The following is a 21,350-nucleotide window of genomic DNA, read 5'->3' as shown; positions in this document are numbered from 1 at the left end:
CATCCCGGGACGCTGCAGGGTTGAGCAGCACCAACAGTAACAGAGTTAAAGTGGCCAGAACATTAGTAGAGAACGGGCCGCAATCCCTCTGTTCCGTGACAGAGGCTGAGATTCGGCCACTGCTACTCTGACCCTCAGAAGAGGCACAGCAAACTGCCAGGGAAAGCCGCCAGAGAACAAAAGCCTGGAAACACCGGCTCACAGGGTGCCCATCCCCATCCCCCCTCACAGGGGACACGGAGACTCTACCCAAACAGGGTTGCCTGAGTATCGGCGTGGCAGGCCCCTCCCCCAGAAGGCAGGCTGAAAAATCAAGAAGCCCACATCCCTAGGATCCTGCTAAAACAAGAACGCACGGCCTGGGTCCCGGTCAATAATTTGGGCTCTGGACAACCCCGCAACCTCTCCTTATCAGAATGACGAGAAGGAGACATCCCCCCCCCAGCAAAGAAAAGACAATGAGTCTGTGGCCTCTTCCACAAAACTAATGGATATGGATATAACCAAATTATCAGAAATGGAATTCAGAGTAACAATGGTCAAACTGATGTGCAGACTTGAAAAAAGTATTAACGAAAATGTTAATGAGAATATAGAATCTCTAAGGGCGGAAATGAGAGCGAATCTGGCAGAAATTAAGAATTCTATGAGCTAAATGCAGTCAAAACTAGAGGCTCTGATGGCCAGGGTGAATGAGGCAGAAGAACGTATCAGTGAATTGGAGGATGGGTTAGTAGAAGAAAAAGCTAAAATAGAATCTGGACTTAAAAAAATCCATGCTCAAGAATGTAGGTTACGGGAGATTACCGACTCAATGAAATGTTCCAATGTCAGAATCATCGGTGTCCCCGAGGGGGTGGAGAATAACAGAGGTCTAGAAGAGATATTTGAACAAATTGTAGCTGAAAACTTCCCTAATTTAGCAAGGGAAACAAACATTCGTGTCCACGAGGCAGAGAGGAACCCTCCCAAGCTCAACCACGACAAACCTACTCCACGTCACATCATAGTGCAATTCGCAAATATTAGATCCAAGGATACAGTACTGAAAGCGGCCAGGGCAAAAAATATCTCACGTACCAAGGCAAAGGTATCAGAATTACATCAGACCTGTCTACACAGACCTGGAATGAGAGAAAGGGTTGGGGGGGCATTTTTAAAGCTCTTTCAGAGAAAAGCATGCAGCCAAGGATCCTTTATCCAGCAAGGCTGTCATTCAGAATTGATGGAGAAATAAAGACCTTCCAGAATCGCCAGTCATTGACCAATTTCATAACCATGAAACCAGCCCTACAGGAGATATTAAGGGGGGTTCTATAAAAGTAAAAGACCCCAAGAGTGATACAGAACAGAAAATCACAAACGATAGAAACAAAGACTTTACTGGCAACATGGCATCATTAAAATCATATCTCTCAATATTCAGTCTCAATGTAAATGGCCTAAATGCTCCCATAAGATGCCACAGGGTTGCAGATTGGATAAAAAGACATGACCCATCCATTTGCTGTCTACAAGAGACTCATTTTGAACCTAAAGATACGTCCAGACTGAAAATAAAGGGATGGAATACCATCTTTCACGCCAATGGACCTCAAAAGAAAGCTGGGGTAGCAATTCTCATATCAGACAGATTGGATTATAAACTAAAGACTATAGGTAGAGACACAGAAGGGCACTATATTATTCTTAAAGGATGTATCCAACAAGTGGATATGACAATTATAAATATATATGCCCCCAACAGGGGAGCAGCAAGATACACAAGCCAACTCTTAACCACAATAAAGAGACATATAGATAAAAATACATTAATAGTAGGGGACCTCAACACCCCACTATCAGAAATAGACAGAACACCCATGCAAAAACTCGACAAAGAAACAAGGGTTTTGAATGCCATACTCGACGAGTTGGACCTCATAGATATATATAGAATGTTACACCCCAGAAACAAAGAACACTCATTCTATTCTAATGCCCATGGAACATTCTCAAGAATAGACCATGTTCTGGGACACAAAACAGGTCTCAACTGATACCAAAAGACTGAAATTATTCCCTGCATATTCTCAGACCATAACGCTTTGAAATTGGAACTCAACCACAAGGAAAAATTTGGAAGAAACTCAAACACTTGGAGACTAAGAACCATCCTGCTCAGGAATGATTAGATAAACCAGGAAATCAAAAATCAATTTAAACAATTTATGGAGACCAACGAGAATGAAAACACAACGGTCCGAAACCTACTGGATACTGCAAAGGCAGTCCTAAGGGGGAAATACATAGCCATCCAAGCCTCACTCAAAAGAATAGAAAAATCTAAAATGCAGTTTTTATATTCTCACCTCAAGAAGCTGGAACAGCAACAGAGGGACAGGCCTGATCCACGCACGAGGAAGCAGTTGACCAAGATTAGAGCAGAAATCAATGAGTTAGAAACCAGGAGTAGAGTAGAGCAGATCAACAGAATTAGAAGCTGGTTCTTTGAGAGAATTAATAAAATTGACAGACCTCTGGCAAGACTTATCCAAAAGAATAAAGGACCCAAATTAATAAAATTATGAATGAAAAAGGAGAGGTCACAACCAACACCAATGAAATTGGAAGGATTATTAGAAACTTTTATCAACAGCTTTATGCCAATAAATTAAGCAATCTGGAAGAGATGGAGGCCTTCCTGGAAACCTATAAACTACCAAGACTGAAACAGGAAGAAACTGATTTTTTAAACGGGCCAATTAATTATGAAGAGATTGAGTCAGTGATAAACAACCTTCCAAAAAATAAAACTCCAGGCCTGGACGGTTTTCCTGGGGAATTCTACCAAACATTCAAAGAAGAAATAATACCTATTCTCCTAAAGCTATTTAAAAAAATAGAAACAGAAGGAAAGCTACCAAACTCATTCTATGAGGCCAATATTACCTTGATCCCCAAACCAGGCAAAGACCCCATCAAAAAGGAGAATTACAGACCGATTTCCCTAATGAATATGGATGCCAAAATCCTCAACAAGATCCTGGCTGTACATTAAAAGGATTATCCATCATGACCAAGTGGGATTCATCCCTGGGATGCAAGAGTGGTTCAACATTCGCAAATGTATCAGTGTCTTAGATTTTATCCAGAAGGAAAAAGCCAAAAATCATATGATTCTCTCAATAGATGCAGAAAAAGCATTTGACAAAATACAGCATCCTTTCCTGATTAAAACCCTTCAGAGTGTAGGAATAGAGGGTACATTTCTCAGTTTCATAAAAGCCATCTATTGAAAGCCTACAGCAAATATTATTCTCAATGGGGAAAAGCTGGAAACCTTTCCCTTAAGATCAAGAACACGACAAGGATGCCCACTCTCGCCACTATTATTCAACATAGTACTAGAAGTCCTTGCAACGGCAATCAGACGACAAAAAGGGATAAAAGATATCCAAATCAGCAAAGAAGAAGTCAAACTGTCTCTCTTTGCAGATGACATGAAAACCCAAAAGAAGCCACTCCCAAACTATTAGAAGTTATAGAGCAATTCAGTAATGTGGCGGGATACAAAAATCAATGCTCAGAAATCAGTTGCATTTCTATACACAAACAATGAGACTGAAGAAAGAGAAATTAGGGAATCCATCCCATTTACAATAGCACCAAAAACCATACATTACCTTGGAATTAACTTAACCAGAGACATAAAGGATCTATATTCTAGAAACTATAAATCACTCTTGAAAGACTTTGAAGAAGATACAAAAAGATGGAAAAATATTCCATGCTCATGGATCGGAAGAATTAACATAGTTAAAATGTCCATGATACCCAGAGCAATCTACACTTTCAATGCTATCCCGATCAAAATACCAAGGACATTTTTCAAGGAACTGGAACAAATAGTCCTTAAATTTGTACGGAACCAGAAAAGGCCCCAAATCGTCAAGGAACTGTTGAAAAGTAAAAACAAAGCTGGGGGCATCACAATGCCAGATTTCAAGCTGTACTACAAAGCTGTGATCACAAAGACAGCATGGTACTGGCACAAAAACAGACACATAGATCAATGGAACAGAATAGAGAACCCAGAAATGGACCCTTGGCTCTTTGGGCAACTAATCTTTGATAAAGCAGGAAAAAATATCTGGTGGAAAAAAGACGGTCTCTTCAATAAATGGTGCTGGGAAAATTGGACAGCTACATGCAAAAGAATGAAACTTGACCACTCTCTCACACCATACACAAAGATAAACTCCAAATGGATGAAATACCTCGATGTGAGACAGGAATCCATCAGAATCCTAGAGAAGAACATAGGCAGCAACCTCTACGACATCGGCCAAAGCAACCTTTTTCATGACACATCTCCAAAGGCAAGAGAAACAAAAGATAAAATGAACTGGTGGGACTGCATCAAGATAAAAAACTTCTGCACAGCCAAGGAAACAGTCAAAAAAACTAAGAGGCAGCTCACAGAATGGGAGAATATATTTGCAAATGATGCTACAGATAAAAGACTGGTATCCAAGATCTACAAAGAACTTCTCAAACTCAATATGCGAGAAACAAACAAATCATAAAATGGGCAGAAGATATGAACAGACACTTTTCCAATGATGACATACAAATGGCTAACAGACACATGAAAAAATGTTCAAAATCATTAGCCATCAGGGAAATTCAAATCAAAACCACACTAAGATACCACCTTACGCCAGTTAGAATGGCAAAAATTAACAAGGCAGGAAACAGGAATTGCTGTAGAGGATGTGGAGAAAGGGTATCCCTCCTACATTGTTGGTGGGAATGCAGGTTGGTGCAGCCACTCTGGAAAACAGTGTGGAGGTCCCTTAAAAAGTTAAAAATTGAGCTACCCTATGACCCAGCCATTGCACTACTGGGTATTTACCCCAAAGATACAGATGTAGTGAAGAGAAGGGCCATATGCACCCCAATGTTCATAGCAGCATTGTCCACAATAGCTAAATCGTGGAAGGAGCCGAGATGCCCTTCAACAGATGACTGGATTAAGAAGTTGTGGTCCATATACACAATGGAATATTACTCAGCTATCAGAAAGAACGAGTTCTCAACATTTGCTGCAACATGGACGGCACTGGAGGAGATAATCTAAGTGAAATAAGTCAAGCAGAGAAAGACAATTATCATATGATTTCTCTCATCTATGGAACATAAGAACTAGGAAGATCGGTAGGGGAAGAAAGGGATAACGAAAGGGGGGGTAAGCAGAAGGGGGAATGAAGCATGAGAGACTATGGACTCTGAGAAACAAACTGAGGGTTTCAGATGGGAGGGGGGTGGGGGAATGGGATAGACTGGTGATGGGTAGTAAGGAGGGTACGTATTGCATGGTGCACTGGGTGTTATACACAACTAATGAATCATCGAACTTTACATCAGAAACCAGGGATGTACTGTATGGTGACTAACATAATATAATAAAAAAACATAAAAAAAAAAGAAGTTAAAAAAAAATAAAAAAATAGAAATGTCTGAATCTGTCCCCTGTTCCAGCTCACCACGTCCCCAGCTATTGGCAGGACCACGTCAGCGCACACAGTGCCTGTGTAAGAATTACAAAAAGCTGCCTTTTCTGGGTAAGAAGAAAGCCATCCCTTCTTACATGCTGACATGGCCAGACCTGGAGCAGGCTGCAAAGCTGAAAAAGGAAACCATGGGTGGATTTTGTCCAGGAGCCCTTGGGCAGGGCATGGCCTGCATAAATATGTATAACACATTTGGGACATGCTGCTCATAGATCACTCTATTTTTACCAAAGATGGAAAAGATATCTCTCAGGTGACCTGTAGATATGCTAGCAAACTGTATACTTAAAATTACAAACACATGACCTTCCCACCACCTCCTTCTCCTGCCATCCAACCCACGGAATACTCTACTCCTCTAATGTTGCTTTATCTCAGTGAAGTGTACCACCACCGGTGAAAAAAAACATTCCCCAGCCCTCACATCCAACCCCTTACCAAGTGATACCATTTTTACCACAAGCTCCCTCTCAACAATCATCAGCTGTGTAAACACTGGTAATAATTTCCTATTGGTCTCCTCATTGGCATTTTTAATGCCCCTCAATCTAATTGCTCCAGAAAAGTCAGCCATTTGATATTTATAAATCAAAACACATCACCTTGTTTATTGGCTGCTTGGAATAAGATAGCTTATGTGAACCTGAATGATTTATCCCTGTGAATACTTCTGTCAACTCACCTCGTGCCATTCTCCCTTCACTGGCTACAGCGTGCTGACCTTCAGCCCTGTCTAGGTCATAATGAGCTCCTTTTCACTTCATTTTCTTTAAGGCTTAGAAGAGTAAAAACTGAACTGTAGAATTTCAAGCACCAAAGACAGATTACGGGGGAAGGGGAGGCGACTGGTTTTCTTTACAGTACTGTCACAGTTAGTGTATAATTTTGTATTAATTTGATGGAATTCTATTCTCCACTAGACCCTCAGTTCCATGAAAACAAGATCTTTCCCAGAATGCCCAACCTCTTGTAAAATATCTAACAATAGCAAATATTCAATGAACGCTCACTGAATAAACGCAAGAACTCTGGTCGTGGAGTTTCAGTTACCTCTTTTGGTGGCTCACCATTACCATTACAAAATCTACAATGAAAATGCTTCCTTTAGGTCGGGAAGCTTTGCTATCGTGATTGGGCCTGTTGATTAAATCATGGACCCATGCTAGCCTCCTGTAATCACGATCTCAGTGATAAAGATTCCAAGCCCAGCCCAACCTCAATAGTGTCCAGATCAAGCTATACTATCCAATATTTCAATACAAAAGTGTGTCCTCGGAAAGATTCATATCAATATGCTTTTAGGAGAAAATAGATTGGAAAATATTCTGATTAATTCAGACATGTTGGTCATATGTGCTTTAACCATGCCATCCTTCTCATTCATATATAAGCATCTCAAAGACATGAGAATCTGTGGGTAGACACAGCAAACTCAGTGGAAAGTTAGATTAAGATACTTGTCTATGGATTCTTCTCAACCAAGATTTCCCCCAAAACACAGGGCCTGAAAAAATATTGTCATATTATAAATACCCTTAGATAGACACAGTTATTTTACAAACTAAAAGTTTCTTATGATTCAAAAGGCAAAGAAGAAATATATTCCATTCATATGGAAAAGCATAAAACAGACCGAGAAGTTACTGAAAAATTGTTGACTTCTATAGAATCTTGTTTTAAAAATCATAACTTTCCTATGTGACTGAGCTGAAGAGTATTACGTTTGACTGAAAAGTTTGGCTTTGCTTTTTAAATTCATAAAGCATGAATGGCGTACTGATAAAGTTACAGGCTTTTGTTTTAAATTTAACTTGTTTTTAGACCATCAGAGCAAAGCAGCTTTGAACTTCATCAAAGTCATTATGTTCAAAGATGAAATTCATGTTTTTGGCTGCACTATTTAGTTATGAGAAATAGCACTGCCTGGAACTCACAGCAAACTAAGCTCTTACTAATTATAGCACAACAGTTTAAGCTAATTAGTCTTTAGTGATTTTTCTTTTCAGATACAGCCAGCAACTCTGAGTTTCATCCTTGAAATTTTCTACATTTGTTTAATCTTTCTTCAAATTTATTTTCCCAAGCCTCAATGTGCTTTTAAATATTCTAATCTAAGAAAAGTGAAAAATGTGCTACCTCTTCCACTGGTAGAGGAAGGAGTAATCCTTCGTAGGGGTAATATGGTCAATTTCCCATTTTACAGAAAGATTAGATAATGAACAGCGGTTTAAGAAGAAAAAGAAAAGGAAAAAAGGAACTCTGGGCTCAGGAGACGCACTGTCTTGCTTCTTTTTAAGAGAATGAGGCAGCATCATTTACAACCCAGTGCAATCCTTTTAATTTAGTGTATCTGCTCTGAGCATCTAGGTGAGAGGTTACTAACTGGTGACACCTAAGCTATGCCTTCAGACTTGTTCTGTTTGATGCAGACAGAATTGGCCCATGCAGTGATTTCATCAAAAAAAAAAAATTAAGTTTCGTCTCTAACATTTAAAAAGTCAAGACATTTCATGTGAAGAATGATGGATTCTGGTTTATCTTGAAAAGTGATTAGCTTTGCTAACAGTGTTGCTGCATTTTCTTATTTGTTATTTCCTTCACTACACAAATACTGGGGGGGGGGGGTATCTAGTAAATTCCAGGCACTCTGTCAGGCTCTAGACAGAGCAGTGAAAAACACAGTCTTCCAATATAGTAAGGGAGATAAAAATAAAAAGATGTTCAATGTCATATAAGGATCAAGGATATGGTGAACATACAGAGGACTGAAAAGATTTGCTTCTCCCTTGTGTTTTTAGGAATTCACATTAAAACAGTGAACTGGATGAAGTGAGCAAATGAGCAAGCTGTACAGATCTGACAGAAACCCTGAGGTGAGGACATTCTTTGCATAGTAAGGAAGAACAAGGTTAGTGGGGCTGGATTCAAGGACATAGTAAGAAGTGGCAGGAGATCACATATGGGAAGCTGGATAGGGCTCTGGGGCCCAAGGCGATCAGTGAGATTATTCTAATGGAAAACAGCTGGGGCTTTGAGCAGAAGAGACTGATTTGACAAGTGTGGAATTACTCTGCTTCTTGGTTGGAGAAAAGAACATTGTGAGCAGTGGCAGGGGTTGGGGTGGGGATGGGTGGGTGGCCCGAGGAAGAGATAGGAAGTAGAAGGCTATGTGAGAAGGCTAATGCAGTATGCAAGGTGGGAGGTGGACAAGACTCGCATTCGAATGGTAGCAGGGCAGGGATGAGGACTGGTCAGCTGCTGGGTACACCTTGAAGGAAAACTAATAGAATGGAGTGATGAATAGATGTGGAATGTGAATATGAATAACGGAAAAAGAGCTCAAGGATGACTCAGCTTTTGGGCCTGAACAATGCAACAGATGTGTTTTGTTTTGTTTTGTTTTATGGGCCATCAAATGAGTTTTTTTTTTTAATTCAAGCATAATTAACATACAGTCTTATATTAGTTTCAGGTCCACAATATAGTGATTCACAATTCTAGATATTATTCAATGCTCGTCACAATGGCAGGGAAGGAGAATCCTAAACTCACCTTATCTCTCCAATATGCCTAGGTAACAGCCACATCAGTGCTACTAATCCAGAAAATAAATATGTCTTTTATCAAAATGGTGAACACTGGAGAGGAGCAAGGTTATCAGGAAAATCAAGATTATAGTTTGGAAATACAACTGTGAGATGTTTACTGATATCCAGAGTAGCACTGGCAGGTGGTTATTTGAGCCACAAGTTTGGAGGAGAGGTCAAAGCTGGAAGTATGGTTTTAGGAGTAAATAAATGACAAAAACTGGGGAACTGAGCAGTTAGCATCCCCTTTAGAAAAAAAACCATACCATCATCTCTGGCCCATTCTAGACCTTACTACCCCTCATTGCTTACACCAAGCTTATTTCATTCATTTACGTTATCTTCCTAAGTAACCAAAATGAATAGAAATATAAAAAAGTGTAAGAAATGGAAGAGATATCTAGTTCTACAAACTGCCTTGCATTGTTGGTTAAAAAAACAGTAAAAATTAAGTTGAATGCATAGCTGGGCAAAAAAAGTAAGCTGAGAAGCAGAGAAATTAATTCTAGAGCTTATGCTGGGGTTGCCAGGACAGTGGAATGAGGATGCGGGCAATGAGAGCATTAGACTTGGCAATCTGGGAGCTTAGGTTGAACTGCCCATGTGGAAACAGGAAATAAGGTTTGGGGCCTAGAAAGTGGCCATTTGGAAATAAGCTCTTTCATACACAGCTACACAAGTGCAGGGCTGTACTCACGGCTAAACCCCTTTCGTGGACCCAGGGAAAGGACTAGGTAGGTAGTTAGCTTGTCCTTCTCTCTCTCAATGGGGGAGGCTATGGGGGGGAGGGGTTTGCGGGGCTAAGATATTTCAACGAAGAATTCATGATGTGGGACCTACACCTCCCCCAGTGTGGGATTTCACATGCGGTTAACATAGAGTTGACCCTTATCATTTGTGAATTTCATATTTCTAAATTCATCTACTCCCTAAAATTTACTTGTCAAGCCCAAATCAGTATTCGTGGCACCTCTGCAGTCATTTGAAGACATGAGTGAAGTGGTGTAAAATTTGAGGCACGTCCTGTGCACAGTCTCAGCTGAGGGTGAACAAGCAAAGCTCTGCCTTCTTGTGTCAGCCTCCTCCTGGAAGCAAGCAGCCTTTTTTTCTGGATATTTAGTGCTACGGTTTTTGCATTCATGCGCTTTTTGTTGACCTCCCTGCTTCAAACGGACCCCAAGCATAGTGCTGAAATCTATCTCGTGTTCTCATGCGTAAGGAAACTGTGCTGTGCTGCATGGAAAAAAATTGGTGTGTTAGAAAAGCTTTGTTCAAGCATGAGGAACAGAGTTCTGGACCATGAGTTTAACGTTAATAAATCAACAATGTACATTACCTAAGATTCCTTTAAACAGAAACATACGTAAAACAAGGTTATGTATTGATCGGTTGATGATATTGTTATGACCAGAGGTTTGCAGGAACCTAACCCTGTATTTCCCTGAGGAGCAATGGTTTGATATTCGTTAATTCAGTGTTAACAGTGACTTTATAGAACAAAACTACCATAAATAGTGAAAATTGACTGTTTGTGTTGGGCTACATAGAACCAATATATTAAAATAAAATTGTTCCCAGGTTGGTTATATCCCTGAGGTTTGTGGCAACGTGAGGTTCCTGGCAAAAGCAATAAAAGCTCCTTAAACCAAGGCTAAGGAGAGTCTCACGTTGGTCTGGGTAAGTAAAAAAGATCATATGCACATCATGGGACACCTGGGTGGCTCAGCTGGTTAAGCGGCTGCCTCAGGCTCAGGTCTGTTCTCCCTCTCCCACCGTCCTTCTCCCACCCCTGTGCTTGTGCTCTCTTTCTTTCTCTCTCTCAAATATGTAAATAAAATCTTTAAAAAAAGATCATATTCACATCAAAAAAATAAACAATATTTTTATATTCCCAACAGACCAACAAATCATAGGTTAACAATATCCTGAGCTAATAAAACATTATGAAAGAATATCTAAATGCTTAAGACTTTAAACAATTAAAATAATAAAGAAAAAATGAGGTTGCATGTCAAACCATCAGGAAAAACAAAATGCTCTGAATAGAGAACAGGAACATAAAAAAAAGAACCAGATAGAATGTCTAGACAGGGAAAATACAAACACTAGAATTAAACTCAAAGGATAGTTTAATAGTAAATTAGGCAGAGATTAATTAGTGATATGCAGGCTAGAACCAAGTAGCTATGAACACTGCAAAGAGAGACAGGGATAGAAAACATGACAGGCAAGTTAATAGATATGTAGGAGAGAATGAGAAATTTCAAAATATATTCAAAAGGAAACCAGAAGGAGTAGAGTTGCCATGGGGATAAACAAAACTGGAAGATACCTGCTGAAAAATTTTCAGTTGCCATAAGACATGCATCCCAAGATTCAGGAATCATACCCTAGAATTGTGTAACAATGAAAACAACTGATCCCTGAACAGCACACGTTTTGTGCTGGGCACTGCTCCAGGTGCTTGACATACTTTAGCTCATGTAAACCCCACACCTGATGAAGGAAGTTCTACTGCTCATCTTCGCTGTACAGATGAAGAACCGGAAACACAAACAGGCTCAGGATTTGTCCAAAGTCACATAACTGGTAAGCAGTGGAGGTGGGATTCGAACCCACGCAGTCTGGCTCCAGTCTCAGAGCATCTGTAGCAGTACATTCTGCATTGAAATTATTTTTTGAAGAACATGGGCAAATAGACACACTTTCAGGCCAATGGGGAAAAGAGCAGACAAAATAGCACTGACCACCGACAGAAACATAACTAAATAGATTTCTAAAAGATACAGAACTCAAAGAAGAAAAACGAGCCTAGATACAAGAAAGAGGGCGCACAAAGGACATAGTGAACATGTGAGTACTTTGAAAAAAACACTTGATTGTGTGAAATAACAATAAGGATTCTAGAGAAAGCACAGAAATATCTGATTTCTCTCTTCCTCTGAGATATTCCCCGAACCAGGACCTACTTTCAACGTAGAGGTATTTTTTGGAAGGCCCAAACTCGCAAAGACAGGAAAACAGAATAGTAAAGTGCAATACAATTGTAGAAGCCAGAAAGCAGAAATGATGCTTAACTGGTTTCGCATAATAGAGAAAGAGGACTTTTAGGCTCATAGTGGAGAAAAGCTTAGAAATGAGTTGATTTGTAGGTGGAATCTTCAAAATGCTTAGGAATGGAGGTAGCAGGCACAACTGGAAAAGGAAATGAAGTGGAGGAGGTGGTAACGTAAGAATTTTAAGCAGCAGGTACCCAGATCACATGTCCTCCCCCTACAACCAACACAGTTCCTTTCCACACCAGAGGAGAGGCTTATTGTCTAAAGGGGGTAAAACACATGGTGTCTTGACTAGACACTACTCGGCAGATCTCGTGATGCATATTGCGAGGAAACAGGTGGGTTAAATAAATATATGCATCTTGGACACTGCAATCCCTTAGGCCTCTTCTCCCACCAGGCTCCCAGAATACTAGTGGCAGCTATTGCCATCTAGGGGGAAGATCGGATTCTTTTCCCTCTGGGGAACCTGACCTACTTACCCAAAAGGGAAGAACTAAAAGCCCTGATAGTAAGGGGCTCCTAATGAAATGAGCGCTGTATTGTTAACCTCATAGTAACAAGGTCCACCATGAAAATGGAGATTTCTGTTAAGGTGTTGGTTCCCCATACCTTAAGTCTGTGCAAACGACCAAAAATTACCAGATGTATGCAAAAAAAAATCTTATTTGAAAGATAAAAACTGACCAACATAAAATAGAAATGAAACTACCTGGGAAAAACACTTTATACAGGGTAAGAACATATAAAGAAAGAAAACCATCACTCATACCTTCATATTTTTTGAAAAAGATTACAATTATTAAACTAGAAAAAGAGGGAGGAAATTCAGAGTACAAAAAGTCTCTTAAACTGCAAACGTTAAGACAGCATGTATTAAAAACTCAGTAAAAGTGTTCAAAGACCTCCAGAACAGATTTCTTCAAGAAGATTAAATGAACGAACTATTTGATGCATCTCCATATCTGAGAGGACACTGAGAAAACTAGCCAAAATTTTGGATGACATAGTATAAAACCACAGAAAAATCAAGAAACTAAAAAAAAAAAATAAGATTACTAATTTGTGGGAAAAGAAAAATTATGCACAAAAGAAAGAAATGATTAGTAATTATACTTTGCTACAAAACTCAGCTCTGAATTATCATTTACAAAGTCAACATCATGTAAATACTGAATACTGACCAACTTCAAATTTTGATCTAATAAAATCATATGATAACATGCCCTAAGTTAATGCATATTCAAATATTAATCAACTGGCAATTAGCTTCTTCCCAGACCCCCAGTTTCAAACAAAAGCAGGTGAAATATTTATTCACTGTAGAGCTTTAGATGAGGACTGGCTTGACAACTGACTGGCTCAACTCGATCCAGTTAGAGTACAGTAAGTGGAATAAAGTGTAGATTTCCCTATTTTTAATTCTGTGTTTTTGTAAGACTTCTGACTTTAAAAATGCTGTATTTCATAAACCTCTTAAAAAGGCAACCTCACATCGCTGTGGTGGCGGTATGAGACTGTTCTAGCATCAGATGTGATAGTCGAGTACTGCTTAAAACTAAAAAAAATCAGGAAGTAGCAATACAAGCAAATTGTTTATTAAAAAATGAGATAAATATCACAAGAGCCAAAGAGTTGAAAGTAGCTTCCTTTAGGAAAGGAGAAATAAGCAGGATATGGGCAAAAGCCTGAAGTTTTCCTTAAAAAACAAACAAAAAATATAAAAAAGCAAACAAAAAACTATGTGGAAGATTGTGTATGCTTATGTTATTTATTTCTTTTTTTTTTTTTAAAAGATTTTATTTATTTATTTGACAGAGATAGAGACAGCCAGCGAGAGGGGGAACACAAGCAGGGGGAATGGGAGAGGAAGAAGCAGGCTCATAGCGGAGGAGCCTGATGTGGGGCTCGATCCCAGAACGCCGGGATCACGCCCTGAGCCGAAGGCAGATGCTTAACCGCTGTGCCACCCAGGCGCCCCATGTTATTTATTTCTGATATGAAAGAAAAACTAGAAAAGAAAAGGAACAGGATCAGTAATGTCTAATTCATGGCATTAAAAATTTCAACAAAAATATTTGATAACAATAGTACAGTATTCTGGAGAAAAGTGATATAGTTTAAAATACTGCAAAGTCCTCTATTGTTGGAGATATTGATTAACTGTAGACTTTGTTAAACACGCATATTGAAATTTCTAGGGCAATTACTAGAAAAAAAAAATAAAGTGTGTAGCTTTCAATGTTACTGAGGGGGGAAGAAATTCTCAATCAGTCCAAACAAAGAGAAGGAAACAAAAAAAATCAAATACATTAATACAGCAATATTAATATATTAACACCTAAATTCTAAGCCAAACAATTTATTAGGGATAGTTGGTCACTTTATGTTGACCAAAAATATTCCTATTATAAATTTTTATACATCAATAATTCACTAAATACACAAAGCAAAAATACAGAAATTCTAGGATAAACAGAAATTTCTTATTGTATGAAGCTGATTGATTAGATAAAGCATCAGTAATGAGATATACAATTTCAGCAACACAATTAACAAGTTTAACTCCATAAACATATGGAGAACACTGCTCTGATCGATGGAGCACTAAGGCTAGAAATCAGTAACAAGGAGTGCCTGAGTTGCTCAGTCAGTTAAGCATCTGCCTTAGGCTCAGGTCATGATCCTGGGGTCCTGGGATCAAGCCCCATGTTGGGCTCCCAGCTCACTGGGGAGCCTGCTTCTTCCTCTGCCCATCTGTCCCCCAACCCCTGCTCATGCCTCTCTGGCACTCGAGAGCTGTCCCTCTCAAATAAATAGTATCTTTAAAAAAAAAAAAAAAAGAAATCAGTAACAAAAGATGACTAGAAAAACTTCATTATGTTTGGGAATTCAAAAACACATATCTGATAACTCACAGATCCAAGAGAAAATCATAATGAAATTATAACATTTGCAGAACTGGACCATAATAAACATGCTATACGTCAAAACCCTGGATGACAGCTAAAACTATGATTTCAGGAAAATTTAAAGCTACACGTATTTGTATTAGAACAGAAGAGTGGTAGGAAAAAACCATATAACTTAAGTGATTAAAAAAAGAAAAATGAAATAATCTAAGAAGTGGGAAAGAGCAATAAAAAGAAAATGAACGAAATACAAAGATTCAAAAGTGAACAGTAATGCCACATTCTGACAAGTTTGATTAAAAAGAGTACTGAAATAGTACTTAGAATGAAACAGGGAATGTACATATAGATAAAGCAGAGATAAGAATGATAATAAAAGGAAATGTTTTGATACAACTTTTTGCCAATGTATTAGAAAACATGAAAAAATGGATGAAATTCCTAGAAAAAACACAACTTTGCATAAAAAGACCATATGATTACTCCTAGAACTATTCAAAAGATTCACTCAATAGATAAATATTTCCTCAGTGAAAACTCCAAGCCCAGGTGGTTTTATTTGTAAGTTATACTTCTTCTATTTATTTATTTATTTATTTATTTATTTATTTATTTATTTATTTGACAGAGAGAGAGACAGCCAGCGAGAGAGGGAACCCAAGCAGGGGGAGTGGGAGAGGAAGAAGCAGGCTCCCAGCGGAGGAGCCTGATGCGGGGCTCAATCCCATAACGCTGGGATCACGCCCCGAGCCTGATGCGGGGCTCAATCCCATAACGCTGGGATCACGCCCTGAGCGAGTCGTTAAACAACGACTACGCTACCTAGGAGCCCCTGTAAGTTATACTTCTTATTCAAGGAACAGATAATTCAAATATTTCTCAAATTTTTCTAGGTAATATAAAAATAAGAAACACTCTCCAGCACATTTTTAGAGGTGAACATAACTTTGATACTAAAGGCAAAGAAAGGATAGTATAAGAGAATATATAAAGAAAATCTCCTATATGAATATATATGCAAAAATGCAAAATAAAATACTGGCAAACACCTAACATCCAGTTATTTAAAAAAACTTACATAAAAGCCAAGATGAAACTAACCCAGGAATAGAATGTTGGTTAATATTAAAAATTGTTTACTAATTACAGTTTAAAGAAGAAAAACAACATGAATATCCCAGTAAAAGTAGGAAAAGCACTAAAAAGAATAGAGCATTCATGATAAAAACTAACCTGGAGAGGATCTGCCTTAACTTGATAGAGAGCATTTACAAAATCTATAGGACATATCATATCAAATGGTGAAATGTCACTCTTAATTCATTTTATTTAAAATCAAAAGATAGGAATATCCACCATCAAAGTACTTAACACTGTATTAGGCTAGAGAAAGTGCAGTCATATAAAAATATATAAAAGATGCAAGGGTTGATAAGGAAACAAAAACTCTCATTATTTGCAGATAATATAATTCTCCAAACACGTCCAATGAAACCAAAGACAATGATCATACATTGCATTCTGGCTGGTTAAGAATGGACTCTTCAATCAACTGGGCTGCTAAGTTGACTTCCCATATTAGAATAAAATAAATGAGTCCTTCTATCTCACATGATATACAAAATCAATTCCCTATAATTAAAGACTTAAATATAAAGAGCGTAACATGAAACTTTTATAAGTACATTTAGGAGACTGTCTTCACCACTTCAGAATAAAGGAGAAAAAATTTTAAACAACTCATAAGAGAACATAAGTTATAAAGAAAAAGACTGATACTTTAATTCAAAATGAAGAACATTTGTTCATCATTTCACAGCATCAAGGGAAAAAGAACAAAACTAGCCACTAAAAAGAAGATGATTAATTGAAAGTGTACAAAGAACTCCTGCCTCCCCCCCAAAAAAAATCTAGATCACAGAAACATAAATGGTCACCAAACATAGAAAAGGAGCTTAACATCTTTGTAATCACAGAAATGCAAATTCAACCACAGTGAAATGCAATTTTATATTCACTAGATTTGCACAAATTAAAAAATCGAACAATAAGCATTGGCAAGGATGTAGCCGAGATACTCACAAACATAACGTCGAGGGGACAAAAATGTCATAGATGTATGCACACTGTATGATGCCGACATATAAAAGTTTAAAAGATTAAAAAGGTGAAACAATTTAACACATTGTTTAGAAAAACACACATGTATATTCAAAGGATAAAAAATCCATTTAATTCAGAATAGGGAATACCTATTGAGAGGGGAAGCAAGTGAAAGAAATGTCAGGAGGGTGAGTTAGCAGGTAGGTTTAATTGAACTTCAAATGCTTTAAATCTTAAGTGGTGGCTACACAGACATTCTTTACAATTTCTCCAGTGCCACTTGCATGTGTAATATAATTCATGATTAAAAATATACTGCACCACAAAATGGCCAAAATAAAAACATTTTAATAAAGAATTATAAGAAATTCAGGAATAAGACAAATAAAACTAATTATTAATAAAGCAAAGATATCTAGGAATTTGGAGATACTATCCTAACCTGCTGTGATCAGAATTAAGAATTTGGAAAAATATTTTCAAATACTTTAAGCAGGTATCAAAAATTATACAATGTAACATAACAGCAAATAATTGAGAAAGCTTGCTAACTCAAACATTACATCATTTTACATATTTCTCCCTTCCATAGATTTCCTAACTGTTCCACAAATAATCTACTAGTAGGGGTTGAGACTGATTACAAAAAGCAGACTTTTTAAATTATGAATGGCCTTTTCACTTTGATTTTATTACAAACGCTATTTTCAAGCAACTTGAAAATTAAGATAAAATTTCTTTGCATTTTCACCAGCTTCAAAAGTGGTACCTTGACTATACTTTCATTTACTTATTTTTCCATGAAGCACATTTTAAATATTTTCTCCAAGATGGATAGAAACGAAAAGTATTACTAAGCATGCAAACATAATCAAGAGAGGAGACATATAGTGAACAATTAGGACACTTTTCAGTATCAACATGTTACCATCCATTTGCCTGCAGCAAAGACAGTCAGAATTCCCGTGAAGTCATGAGCATCTTACCAGTACAAGAGTTTTGATCCTAATTCCTTCTTTAGTTAATATATCATGTCCCTTCAAGGCTGCCAAGTTAAAGCAGTGCTCTCTTATAACTGGTGATTTGAAATCTCTGATGTGTTAAATATCCCCCACTTCTTTTCCCAATGTCTTTGGTTTCTTTACCAGAAACCTAGATCTCAACTATATGAATTAAAAATACATTTTTTACCTTTCCAATCTAATGTGGCATGAGGCTTAAGAATACCCAAAATTCCTTCTTGTAACTTTCCCAAAACACTTATGAATTGCCCCCACCCCTGCCAACTGCAAAAGCAAACCAAACCAAAGAATCTCACTGTCCATCAAAGACTGCTAAGCAATCTCATGCCCAAGTGTCAGGACCAGTAAAACTTGTGAGGCAGATGAAGACAGACGGGGGGGGGGGGGGGGGGGGAACCCAAGGAACTAAATGGTACATCCTGGGTTTTCTTTATGAAAGACAGAATTCCCAGCGAAGGTCAAAAGATATTTCGTCTCTCATTCACCACATGGATCCTGGCAAGGTGCATCCCAAGTAGGAAACTCAAGGACAGTGCCAAACAAACAAACAATGGACAATTTTTTCACAGTTTTTAGTAAGTGAATGAAGACTGAAAGGTCCAGTCACTCTAATGCAGGCCCATTTTTCAGGGATGGGTCTGCAGAGAGCAACAAGGGATAAGGTAATGTCTTCTTCTAAACTGAAGGGCAGGTTGCTTATTGCTTGCTATAAAAGAGGTGGGGTCTCTAAGCCCAGTGTTCCTCAGCTGTGGCTGTGGTGTCTACCCCAGCCGTATCTGATCACCTCTGTGGGACTTGAGGGCAAGGGCAACTAAAGCATGCTCCTTGCTATGCTGTGAGTAATAAAGCTCTTTGTCACTGACCCAGGAACATGGTGTCTTCTGCTAGCATCCGTGAAACAGCAGCAGGCCAACTTATTAGCTTGTAAGCAGGATAAATAAAATCTCAGACTTAACAACTTTATCCCACTTTGCCTATAAAGTACTGGCTAGCAAGTAGGGGAAGACTGGAAGAGGCATGATATAATTTTAGAAGTATTTCCAAACAAGCCATACTCTCTATGAAGGACAGACAGAGGGAAAAGAAGTCTTTAAGTTAATTATACTTTTTCAGATATTACAAGGTATCAAGAACCTTGAAAAATACCACTGTATAAAAGGAATAATGTATTTGGTGAAAGACTCCTAAAATAGGGAGTTGAACTGGGAACTGTACAGTCTCCTACAGATCTGAGAAGAGAACCCAACCTCTTCATGTAGAGAAGCAAGCAGGGCCAGGGTAATCCCCTGACATCACCTGTTGATAAAGGTGGGCTTTGGATAAAATTTGCTTTAGAGTACATTGAAAATTTTAAGCATAAAAATGAAAACACCAAATGGGAGTAGGAAAAAGACTGCCTGTGGATCCAAAGGAGCATTTCAGAAAACTGACTATATCTTCAAAAGAAAACAAATAGATGTGGCCTCAGTGAATCAGGAACAGAAATTCATAGGAAAGAACAGCATGAGATAAAGAGTATTTCAAGAAATAGGACAAAAAAAAATCCAAGATACAGAGTATCAGTGCTTTTTTAAAATATAAATAAATCGCACATAAAGCTAAAAGATATAAAAGAAGCAAAATTTCCAGAACTGTGTACAAAATATGCAAGTATGATAAACTTATTTTTCATGTTCTAAGCAAAATAAATTAAAAGAGAGCTAAACCTAGCTGTATGCTGGAAATATCCACGTTTTTAACCAAAGGGATGAAGAAAAAATGATCTCATATGCAACCAACATGTAAGACAAAACACAAACAAAAAAGGAGTTGGTGATGAGCTCCCAAGAAATAGAAGTGATTCTGACCCCAGACTTGTGTTCAGCAACACTAATTCCAGAAGGCAACAGAACACCACATTGGAATTCTTTGGCAGTTTGGGATCCAACCTTTGTACCAACCAAAAAGGTATCTTCATACTTAAGTCAATATAATGACATTCTTTAAAATCCAAGAGGATAAAACATAGTTATATTTTTAAAAGTAACTTATTAACTGTTAAATATTTAAAAATTGAGAAATCAAAAAATTAGAATGCAAGAATGGGAAGAGGTCTTGTGGCTGGCAATGCAACTAGGTAAAACATTGATATCTCATTGATTCTGGCAAAATTCTGGTTAAAAACAATATGTACATATAAAATTATTCATGAGAAAAATGTTATATGTATACTTATTATATATACACACACACAAACATGCACAGATACATAATATCTAATACATATGTATGCTGTGTGTGTGTGTATGTGAAAATGGCATATGTGTGAAAATGGCATAACTAGAATTTAAATCAATGACCCTAAATATCACCAAGACAGCAAAGTATACAGTAAGGGGAAAAAAGAAACTGAACTTGTTTTAAAATGGAGAGACTCTGGAAAGATAATTTAGATTTAAAATTATGGTTACTAGAGAAGTATATACAAAACACCTTGGTAAACTTACAAGCAAACTTAAATTCGCATAATATAAATCTAACATCTAGCCTTCAAAATACCCAAGGAAGATAAAGCTTTAAATCAGAGAACCAGAAACACTGTTCACAGAGGAAAACACAGTGAAAACTATGGAAAGAGCAAGTAAGTATGAAAAACAGAGCATGCAGAAAATAGTATCAAAAGCAAAGCCAACCATTGTCATTATAAAAACAGAAAGCTAGAGAATAAGCCATGCATTAAATGACACCTCATCAATTTATTAATGGCTTGTGGCTGTGAAGGGAGAATACTACCACATTATAAGAACACATGCATTCCAATTTCAGAATTACTGAGGTATAAAGAACTAAGAGAAACCCCAGAACCAAGATAACCCTGATAATGCATTACATACAAAATATACAGCTAAAACAAGGGAAGAGAATCTAGTGAGAAGAAACAAAAAGTAAAAGGTAGTCAAAAGATATATCAGGAAGATAAAAACTAAATGAGGTCTCTGGTCCCTATTCTAAATTCCCTGGAGAAAGACTGTGATTTTCTTAGGTTGGGCCACGAGTTCACCCAGGCCCAATTAACACTGGTACAAAGTCGGCTTCCAGAGCCAGGTGTGAGTGAGGGTTGCCCCAAGGGTCA

The 21,350-nt window shown here is 37.9% G+C and overlaps 1 protein-coding gene across 1 annotated transcript in view; it reads right to left on the bottom strand.

The window, feature by feature from the left end:
- Positions 1 to 21,350, bottom strand: part of CNTN3 (contactin 3) — a 328,940-nt gene that overhangs the window by 187,256 nt on the left and 120,334 nt on the right. The gene's annotated exons all lie outside the window — the stretch shown is intronic.

The sequence above is a fragment of the Ursus americanus genome, chromosome 14 (assembly GCF_024610735.1).
Source record: "Ursus americanus isolate L20-20 chromosome 14, mUrsAme1.1.p, whole genome shotgun sequence".
In the NCBI taxonomy this organism is placed as follows: Eukaryota; Metazoa; Chordata; class Mammalia; order Carnivora; family Ursidae; genus Ursus; species Ursus americanus.
Note: the sequence above shows the minus strand (reverse complement) of the source record. Positions and strands in the feature narration are given on the sequence as shown.